At 47.2% G+C, this 11434-nt stretch overlaps 1 long non-coding RNA gene across 1 annotated transcript; it reads left to right on the forward strand.

The window, feature by feature from the left end:
- The first annotated feature begins 285 nt into the window (after positions 1-285).
- On the forward strand, positions 286-10833 carry LOC139549776 (uncharacterized). The gene is made up of 2 exons (XR_011669933.1): positions 286-437; positions 10400-10833. It is a non-coding gene; the product is annotated as an uncharacterized lncRNA (long non-coding RNA).
- The last annotated feature ends 601 nt before the right edge of the window (positions 10834-11434 follow it).

Below are 11434 nucleotides of genomic sequence, written 5' to 3' on the forward strand. Positions count from 1 at the left end.
CTGGAAGCCTGTGCTGTACCTCAGGGCCGGACTACGACAAGATATAACAGGAAGCCTGTGCTGTACCTCAGGGCCGGACTACGACAAGATATAACTGGAAGCCTGTGCTGTACCTCAGGGCCGGACTACGACAAGATATAACTGGAAGCCTGTGCTGTACCTCAGGGCCGGACTACGACAAGATATAACTGTAAGCCTGTGCTGTACCTCAGGGCCGGACTACGACAAGATATAACTGGAAGCCTGTGCTGTACCTCAGGGCCGGACTACGACAAGATATAACAGGAAGCCTGTGCTGTACCTCAGGGCCGGACTACGACAAGATATAACTGTAAGCCTGTGCTGTACCTCAGGGCCGGACTACGACAAGATATAACTGTAAGCCTGTGCTGTACCTCAGGGCCGGACTACGACAAGAATTCGTCCCACATCACAGCGTGAGTAGTGCTTTATTAAGGAGTGTAATAAATAGATTACTGAGGTATTCAAGAAATACATTTTTTCATCTAACATGTCCCAAGCAGGAATGCACGACTCAAGATATTTTGATATGCAACCTAATCCAGTGACTGACATACATTTTGGGTTAGCAATTTTACTGTTGAAATAGGACTCCAGAATTTCGAGATATTTTTCTTTCAATAGAGATAAATTACATACAGTATATCTTTATGTGCACTAACTAATATTGTAGAGTAAATCATTTAGGGTTCAACACCTGAGGAAGTAGAAACTCAATACACATGAACTACTGTAGATAGCTAACTCTCATCATATACTGAACAAAAGTATAAACGCAACATGCAGCAATTTCAAAGATTTTACTGAGTTACAGTTCATAAGGAAATCAGTCAATTGAAGTTAATTAATTAGGCTCTAATCTATGGATTTCACATGACTGGGCAGGGGTGCAGCCATGGATGGGCCTTGGAGGGCATAGGCCCACCCACTGGGGAGCCAGGCCCAGCCAATCCGAATGAGTTTTCCCCTCAAAAGGGCTTTATTACAGACAGAAATACTCCATTGTGTTGTGTGACAAAACTGCACATTTTAGAGTGGCCTTTTATTGTCCCCAGCACAAGGTGTACCTGTATAATGATCATGCTGTTTAGCTTCTTGATATGCCACACCTGTCAGGTGGATGGGTTATCTTGGCAAAGGAGAAATGCTCACTAAAAGGGATGTAACCAAATTTGTGCACAACATTTGAGAGAAATAAGCTTTTTGTTCTATAGAACATTTCTGGGATTTATTTTTCCGCCCATAAAACATGTTGCATTTATATTTTTGTTCAGTGTAATAGGCTAACCACTGCTAGTAGCCATGTATTCATCCAACAGTAAATGTCTTAAAAAAGCCCTGTGCCCTCGCAATGGCCTGTCCTCATTTTGTGTGTGAGCCACTCAATATCTCAGAGCCATATAATATCACGGTTGTAGAATAGTTGCTATTAAGCTGAATATTGAGAGTTGAGAAATAAAAAGCCTACAGAAAGCTGAGACCCTAACTCTACTTGACAGGGACAAAAACACTCTACTTGTGTTTTTCCCGCAATTGCATTTTGAAATGTTATAGGATCAGAATGCATTTTTCTCTCTAGCGCATGGGGGGAGAGGAGAGTGGCTCGGTCATCACAGCGAAACAGGCACAGTGGCAGAGCAAACACTTTCATTACAGGAATCATGAGGATAATGCACTTCACTGTTTGATCAAATTATGGTTTTAGCTGCCCCAAAAATAGGACATTTTGAGTGAGGTGACAATGTAGAATGGGCTCTTTCTACGTTTATAGGCTCTTTTTAATTGTTTACGATCCATGATCTTGGCTGTCTAACTGATGACAGAGTCAGAGCATGTCTCTTTGCTGATGCTGCGTTTTTCTTTGAATTTGAGTTTGCGTGACCTCAGCTCAGCTTATCGCCTTGTTAGGGGGGCGGCCTTTGCCCACCGTATAACAGAGAAATTGCGCAAAAATCTACATGTACAATACCAGTCTAAAGCTTGTTCACACCTACCAAAAAAGTGTTAAACAAATTAAAATATATTTGAGATTCTTCAAAAGTAGCCACCCTTTGCCTTGAAGACAGCTTTGCACACACTTGGCATTCTCTGAACCAGCTTCACTTGGAATGCTTTTCCAACAGTCTTGAAGGAGTTCCCACATATGCTGAGCACTTGTTGGCTGCTTTTCCTTCAGTCTGCGGTCCAACTCATTCCAAACCATCTCAATTGGGTTGAGGTCGGGTGATTGTGGAGGCCAGGTCATCTGATGCAGCGCTCCTTCACTCTCCTTCTTGGTCAAATAGCCCATACATAGCCTGGAGGTGTGATAGTACCACTAAGCGCAAACCACATGCGATGGCGTATCACTGCAGAATGCTGTGGTAGCCATGCTAGTTAAGTGTGCCTTGAATTCTAAATAAAACACTGACAGCGTCACCAGCAAAGGACCCCCACACCATCACACCTCCTCCTCCATGCTTCATGGTGGGAACCACACATGCAGAGATCATCCGATCACATACACTTTTGTCACGACTTCCGCCGAAGTCGGTCCCTCTCCTTGTTCGGGCGGTGTTCGGTGGTCGGCGTTGCCGGCCTTCTAGCCACCGCCGATCCACCTTTCATTTTCCATTTGTTTTGTCTTGTCTTCCCACACACCTGGTTCCAATTCCATAATGACATGTTATGTATTTAACCCTCTGTTTCCCCCATGTCCTGGTCCAGAATTCTGTAAGGAGTGCGTATTGGCGGCAGAGAAGTCAGGTGCAGGAGAGCAAAGACTGTGTTACAACGGCGCAGTTCAATAGTAAAAATCACTGTGAACAAAACAATAAATATATACACAATGGGACAAAAACCCTTCGCACACCAGACATATCGTACACAAACACTTACAATAAACAATTCCGGACAAGGACATGGGGGAAACAGAGGGTTAAATACACAACATGTAATTATGGAATTGGAACCAGGTGTGTGGGAAGACAAGACAAAACAAATGGAAAATGAAAGGTGGATCGGCGACGGCTAGAAGGCTGGCAATGCCGAACGCCGCACGAACAAGGAGAGGGACCGACTTCGGCGGAAGTCGTGACAACTTTGTCTCACAAAGACATGGCGGTTGGAACTGAAAATCTCAGATTTGGACTCATCAGACCAAAGGACAGATTTCCACTGGTCTAATGTCCATTGCTCATGTTTCTTGGCCCAAGCAAGTCTCTTCGTCTTATTGGTGTCCTTTAGTAGTGGTTTCTTTGCAGCAATTTGACCATGAAGGCCTGATTCATGCATTCTCCTCTGAACAGTTTATGTTGAGGTGTGTCTGTTACTTGAACTCTGTGAAGCATTTATTTGAGCTGCAATTTCTGAGGCTGGTAACTCTATGGAACTTATCCTCAGCAGCAGAGGTAACTCTAGGTGTTCCTTTCCTGTGGTGGTTCTCATGAGGGCCAGTTTCATCATAGCGCTTGATAGTTTTTGCGACTGCACTTAAAGAAACTTGTCCTTGACATTTTCCGGATTGACTGACCTTCATGTCTTAAAGTAATGATGGATTGTCGTTTCTCTTTGCTTATTTGAGCTGTTCTTACCATAGTATGGACTTTTACCAAATAGGGCTACCTTCTGTGTACCACCCCTACCTTGTCACAACACAACTGATTGGCTCAAACACATTAAAGCAAGAAATTCCACAAATGAACTTTTAACAAGGCACACTTGTTAATTGAAATGCATTCCAGGTGACTACCTCATGATGCTGGTTGAGAGAATACCAAGAGTGTGCAAAGCTGTCGTCAAGGCAAAGAGTGGCTACATTGAACAATCTCAAATATAAAATATATTGTATGTTGATTTGTTTACACTTTTTTGGTTACTACATGATTCCATATGAGTTATTTCATAGTTTTGATGTCTTCACTATTGTTTTACAATGTAGAAAATCGTAAAATAAAGAAAAACCCTTGAATGAGTAGGTGTGTCCAAACTTTTGACTGGTACTGTATGTGTTAATGTGTGATTTAGAGGGAAGTGGAAAAGTGTGGCCCCCCCTCTCCCGTACTGTATGTCTCAGTTTCCATGTTTGGACACCCTGGCTACTGTTGCTCCCTCCCTCCCTCCTTCTCTTCTCTAATGCTGACTTCATCAGGTGGCCCTGGAAAAACCAACCCACGTGGTAAGGAGACTGATGCCAGCCAGAGAAAGAGAGAGAGAGAGAGAGAGGGAGAGGGGAGGGGAGGGAGAGAGAGGGGTGATATAGGGGAGAGGGTACAGCACAACATGTAGAGTGTGCCCATGGTGACATAGCAGAAACCAATAGAAATAGAGAGAAAGAAAGAGTGAATGTGATACAGAGACCAGGACCCAGGGAAAGAGAGAAAGACCAAGAAAGAAAGAGAGAGAGAGAGAGAACCTATATAGTATGCACACCCACCCACCACTGTGCCCCAGCCCCTGACAAGCCTCCCATTTCAATGAGGCCCCAGCCAGCAGGCAGCCAGGCAATCCAGGCCATGATGTATGTTACACATTGCACCCAGGTCCTGGGCCCCAGCCTTGCAGTGTAAGACTCCAGATATAGACATCCCCCAGACTTCTCTATAGGTGGGCTGTAGGGAGAGAAATAGGGTGAGCAAGGAAGTAAGTGTTAAAGAGAGAGAGATAATGGGAAAGAGGAGTAGGAGGGGTAACAGAAGGAGACAGAGGTATTGTGTATCTTTAATCTACTGACTGGTTGCCGTGGTTAATCCTGGGCTGTGACGTTAGAGGAGGCCTTGCAGTCACCTAGACGATTTCCCCCTCGGGTCCACAGAACGCTTGTTGCGTAATTCCTCGGAAAGGAAAGTCTGACCAGGGCAGACCGACGCACAGCAGCGACCAGACAATCTCGTTAAAGGGACATGACAGCCAGACACACACACACACACACACACACACACACACACACACACACACACACACACACACACACACACACACACACACACACACACACACACACACACACACACACACACACACACACACACACACACACACACACACACACACACACACACACACACACACACACAGGCTGACTCTCCAGGACACACAGTCCTTAGGTGTACCTCCAGCTTACCAGGACATACATACATATTAAATACTTTATTTGAATCTACAATTTAGGCTTGGATTAACTGGCGATAGCCGACACCCGCATAGGTGATGTTTTGGTGGCGTCAGAGGTGGAACTGCATTGGAGCGCTCAAATTGGTGAGCAGCTGCTCTTGTGATCATTGTCATGAAGACACCCGTCCCACACACGTTAGAAGATCAGAATGAGAAAGTGTAGGCTATAGAGAAATAATAATCATTGAAAACTTGTAAACAAGCTGCTTTTCTGTCGGCTAAAGCGGATCAGATTGAATCAAGCCCTTAAAAATGTAAAGGTAAATTCCTACTGAGCCGACATCTGCAGTGTTTACCGTGAATGCAATCTCCACTAATGTAGGAACATTGTCTTTAAATTTCAATAACACTGTAACACAGAGTTTCCGCTATACAGATTGAATAGAGCCCTAAATCATAGTACATGTCAGGGTCGTGTGTATAGGTGGCAGGGAAGTCAGGACAAAACCAATGGAAAATGAAAAATGGATCGATGATGGCTAGAAGGCCGGTGACGTCGACCGCCGAACACCGCCCGAACAAGGAGAGGCAACGACTTCGGCAGAAGTCGTGACATTACCCCCCCCCTGACGCGCGGCTCCAGCAGCGGGTCGACACCGGCCTCGGGGACGACCCGGAGGGCGAGGTGCAGGGCGATCCGGATGGAGGCGGTGGAATTCTTTTAACATGGAAGGATCTAAAACGTCCTCCACCGGAACCCAGCATCTCTCCTCCGGCCCGTACCCCTCCCAGTCCACGAGGTACTGAAGGCCCCTCGCCCGACGTCTCGAATCCAAAATGGATCGAACAGAGTACGCCGGGACCTCCTCGATGTCTAGAGGAGGCGGAGGAACTTCACGCACTTCAGCCTCCTGGAGCAGGCCAGCCACCACCGGCCTGAGGAGAGACACATGGAACGAGGGGTTAATACAGTAATTAGTGGGCAGTTGTAACCTATAACATACCTCGTTCACTCTCCTCAGGACTTTAAACGGCCCCACAAACCGCGGACCCAGCTTCCGGCAGAGCAGGCGGAGGGGCAGGTTTCGGGTCGAGAGCCAGACCCTGTCCCCTGGTGCGAACACCGGGGCCTCACTGCGGCGACGGTCTGCGCCAATTTTCTGGCGCCTTATGGCACGCTGAAGGTGGACGTGGGCTGCCTCCCAGGTTTCCTCAGCGTGCCGAAACCAATTGTCCACCGCAGGAGCTTCGGTCTGACTCTGATGCCAAGGAGCCAGAACCGGCTGATACCCTAATACACATTGGAAAGGAGTAAGGTTAGTGGAGGAGTGACGTAGCGAGTTCTGGGCCATCTCTGCCCAGGGCACGAACTTCGCCCACTCCCCCGGCCGGTCCTGGCAATAGGACCGCAGAAACCTGCCCACATCCTGGTTAACTCTCTCCACCTGCCCATTACTCTCGGGGTGAAAACCTGAGGTTAGACTAACCGAGATCCCCAGACGTTCCATGAACGCCTTCCAGACCCTTGACGTGAACTGGGGACCCCGATCAGACACTATATCCTCAGGCACCCCATAGTGCCGGAAAACATGTGTAAACAGGGCCTCTGCAGTTTGTAAGGCCGTAGGGAGACCAGGCAAAGGGAGGAGACGACAGGACTTCGAGAACCGATCCACAACGACCAGGATCGTGGTGTAACCCTGTGAAGGTGGAAGATCAGTCAAAAAATCCACTGACAGGTGCGACCACGGCCGTTGAGGAACGGGTAAAGGTAGAAGCTTACCTCTAGGCAGGTGTCTAGGAGCCTTGCACTGGGTGCACACCGAACAGGAGGAAACATAAATCCTCACGTCCTTAGCTAAAGTGGGCCACCAGTACCTCCCATCAAGACAGCGCATCGTCCGACCTATCCCAGGATGACCAGAGGAGGGTGACGTGTGAGCCCAATAGATCAATCGGTCGCGGCAGCAGACGGAACGTACAGACGACCAGCTGGACACTCAGGAGGAGAGGGCTCTGCACGTGACGCCCGCTCAATGTCCGCGTCCAGCTCCCACACTACTGGCGCCACCAAACACGACGCTGGGAGTATGGGAGTGGGATCCATGGGCCGCTCCTCTGTGTCATACAGCCGAGACAATGCGTCTGCCTTGACGTTCTGGGAGCCTGGTCTGTAAGTAAGCGTAAACACAAAACGAGTGAAAAACATGTCCCACCTTGCCTGGCGAGGATTTAGTCTCTTCGCCTGTCGGATGTACTCCAGATTGCGGTGGTCAGTCCAGATGAGAAAAGGGTGATTAGCCCCCTCAAGCCAATGCCTCCACACCTTCAAGGCTTTTACGACAGCTAACAGCTCTCGGTCCCCCACATCATAGTTTCGCTCCGCCGGGCTGAGCTTCTTCGAAAAGAAAGCACAGGGGCGAAGCTTCAGTGGCACACCCGAACGCTGAGAGAGCACTGCTCCTATCCCAGCTTCGGATGCGTCCACCTCTACTATGAATGGCAAAGAGGGATCCGGATGAGCCAACACAGGCGCCGAGGTAAACAGAGCCATCAGTTGACCAAAAGCCCTATTCGCCTCGGCCGACCACTGCAAGCGCACCGGTCCCCCCTTTAGCAGTGAGGTAATGGGAGCTGCAACCTGACCAAAACCCCGGATAAATCTCCGGTAGTAATTGGCAAACCCTAAAAAACGCTGCACCTCCTTTACCGTGGTTGGAGTCGGCCAATTACGCACGGCTGTAATGCGGTCGCTCTCCATTTCCACTCCTGAAGTGGAAATCTGATGCCCTAGGAAGGAGATGGATTGTTGGAAGAACAAGCATTTCTCAGCCTTGACATATAGATCATGCTCCAACAGGCGACCAAGCACCCTGCGCACCAGGGACACATGCTCGGCGCGTGTAGCAGAGTATATCAAAATATCATCGATATACACCACTACACCCTGCCCGTGCATGTCCCTGAAGACCTCATTGACAAATGATTGGAAGACTGATGGAGCATTCATCAACCCATATGGCATGACCAGGTACTCATAATGACCTGAGGTGGTGCTAAATGCCGTCTTCCACTCATCACCCTTCCTAATACGCACCAGATTGTACGCACTCCTGAGATCCAATTTTGTGAAGAAGCGTGCCCCGCGCATTGACTCCATAACACTATTGATCAAAGGTAGCGGGTAACTATATTTTACCGTGATTTTATTGAGATCTCGATAATCAATGCACGGGCGTAAACCGCCATCCTTCTTCTTCACAAAAAAGAAACTCGAAGAGGTGGGTGAAATGGATGGCTGAATGAACCCCTGACGCAGGGATTCAGAGATATATGTATCCATAGCCACTGTCTCCGCTTGCGACAGGGGATACACGTGACTCCTGGGATATGCAGCGTCTACCAGGAGATCTATCGCACAATCCCCCTGTCGATGGGGTGGTAATTGAGTCGCCTTCTTTTTACAGAAGGCGAGTGCCAAATCGGCATATTCTGGGGGAATGCGCACGGTGGAGACCTGGTCTGGACTTTCCACCGTAGTAGCACCAACGGAAACTCCCACACACCTGTTGTCAATCCCATTCATTACCTATTGTGTATTTAACCCTCTGTTTCCCCTCATGTGTTGGTCAGAGATTCTGTCAGGGTCGTGTGTATAGGTGGCAGGGAAGTCAGGACAAAACCAATGGAAAATGAAAAATGGATCGATGATGGCTAGAAGGCCGGTGACGTCGACCGCCGAACACCGCCCGAACAAGGAGAGGCAACGACTTCGGCAGAAGTCGTGACAGTACATTTACCAAAGGTGTCACGCCCTGACCTTAGAGAGCCTTTTTATTTCTCTATTTGGTTAGGTCGGGTGTGATTTGGGTGGGCATTCTAGTTTTTCTATTTCTTTGTTGGCCGGGTATGGTTCCCAATCAGAGGCAGCTGTCTATCGTTGTCTCTGATTGGGGATCATACTTAGACAGCCTTTTTTTCCACCTTTAGTTTGTGGGATCTTGTTTTTGTGTAGTGCCTGTGAGCACTCCAGTCGTTACGTCTCATTTGCTGTTTATTGTTTTTGTTGGTGAGTTTCATTTAAATAAACATGTGGAACTCTATGCACGCTGCGCCTTGGTCCGCTCATTTCAATGAACGTGACAAAAGGATTCACCTGCACATGCACACACACCACTTCTGCTGTGTCCAAGTAACCATGACAGTGTGTCCACTCAGGTACTATCTCTGGGTGGTTAGGTACATTGAAAGCAGAGGGTTACACAACACTTAGTTATAAATAACTGTAAAGTACCTTTAGAAGGTTTTGTGTGGTCGAGGGTACTGAGAGTTCAATGGAACCTGACAACTTAATCCTGTGTAAGAGAGAAATAGAGAGATAAAGAGAGAGGGATGTAGAAAGGAGAGAAAGAGAGAAAGAAAGAGAGAGAGAGAGAGAGAGAGAGAGAGCGGGGGGGAGCCAAATGGATAGCAAGTGCTTATGTGTTTATGTCTCAGCCACTGTTGCTTATATTTCACACTTGGTTCTTAATTCCAAACACAGGGTGTTGTTCTCACAAGTCAAGTCACATTTGATTTAAAGTGCAATACACTTTACAAAAAAGTCAACAAATGTACATTTTAAAAATAAAACACTTTCACAGACACGCTTCTTACTGCTTCTGTACCTATAGCTCGCCAATATACACAGACAGACAGAAACACAGACAGACAGGCAGGCAAGCAGGCACCCACACACACACCCACACACACAGACACACACATGGACACTGTACTGTATGTGGAACGTGATCTGTGTTCTTCTGCAGTCAAGCCTGTGTGGTAGGGGTATCATGTTTGATTCCTGTTTCTGTGCTGTGGGCCAGCCAGCCCAGGACAGAGTACAGAACAACATGTACTGAAGTAGTGACATGGCAACAACCTACATATGGGACTGAGACAGAGAGAGAGTAAAAGAGAGGCAGAGAGAGGCAGACAGTGACAAAAAGAGCAGGGGTGATGGAGAGATACAGAACATTTTACATTTTGAACAAATGCTACACAAATGAAAACAAGTTACAAAACAATACTATTGTCATAGGGGGAACCATGCTTCTCTGCATGTGTGGTTCCCACCACGAAGCATGGAGGAGGTGTGATAGTGTGGGGGTGATTTGCTGGTGACACTGTCAGTGATTTATTTCTAATTGAAGGCACACTTAACCAGCATGGCTACCACACCATTTTGCAGTGATACGCCATCCCATCTGGTTAATGCTTAGTGGGCCTATCATTTGTTTTTCAACAGGACAATGAACCAACATACCTCCAGGCTGTGTGAGGGCTATTTGACCAAGAAGGAGAGTGATGGAGTGCTGTATCAGATGACCTGGCCTCCACAATCACCCAACCTCAACCCAATTGAGGTGGTTTGGGATGAGTTGGACCGCAGAGTGAAGGAAAAGCAGTCAACAAGTGCTCAGCATATGTGGGAAGACCTTCAAGACTGTTGGAAAAGCATTCCAGGTGAAGCCGGTTGAGAGAATGCCAAGAGTGTGCAAAGCTGTCATTAAGGCAAAGGGTGGTTACTTAGAAGAATTAAAAATCTAAAATATATTTAGATTTGTTTAACACTTTTTGATTACTACATGATTCCATATGTGTTATTTTATAGCTTTGATGTCTTCACTTTTATTCTACATTGTAGAAAATAGTAAAAATAAAGACAAACCCTTGAATAAATAGGTGTGTCCAAACTTTGACTGGTACTGTACATAATTACATTATACACACACACAGACACTGATTTACTGTGTGGACAATCACAAAGGTGAAACTTCTGGACTTGGACAAACAAGTCCCTAATGACTGTGGACGATAATGTTCCTCATTCCTCTGACAATAGCATTGTGTTGTAAATGTATGTGTGCATGTGTGTGTGTGTGCGTGTGTGCATGTGTGTGTGTGTGTGTGTGTTTGCCTGCATGAGCGTGTGTGACACATGCAGGGCCCACGTGAGAACAGGCTGGCCTTTGATTCCATCCAGCAGCAAGGACCTCATTGGGATGTGTGTAGTGCATGTGTATAATGCGCATATGAGTATGTGCCTCACACATTGTGTGCGTACGTGTTTGTGCCTCGTGCGTACTTGAGGAAATAGTCAATAAGCTGCTTACAGAGAGAAACGCTGCATGCCACTCCTGAACGCAGCCTCGCTGTCTCCCGGCAGGCCACATGCAAGACATTAGAGCAGACAGAGCAATCTCCTACCAGAGACCAGAGCACGCTGCCGGCTTCTTGGTGCAAATGTCTTAGCATTTCAATGGATTTCCTTATAGGGTTG

The sequence above is a fragment of the Salvelinus alpinus genome, chromosome 22 (assembly GCF_045679555.1).
Source record: "Salvelinus alpinus chromosome 22, SLU_Salpinus.1, whole genome shotgun sequence".
NCBI classification, from domain to species: domain Eukaryota; kingdom Metazoa; phylum Chordata; class Actinopteri; order Salmoniformes; family Salmonidae; genus Salvelinus; species Salvelinus alpinus.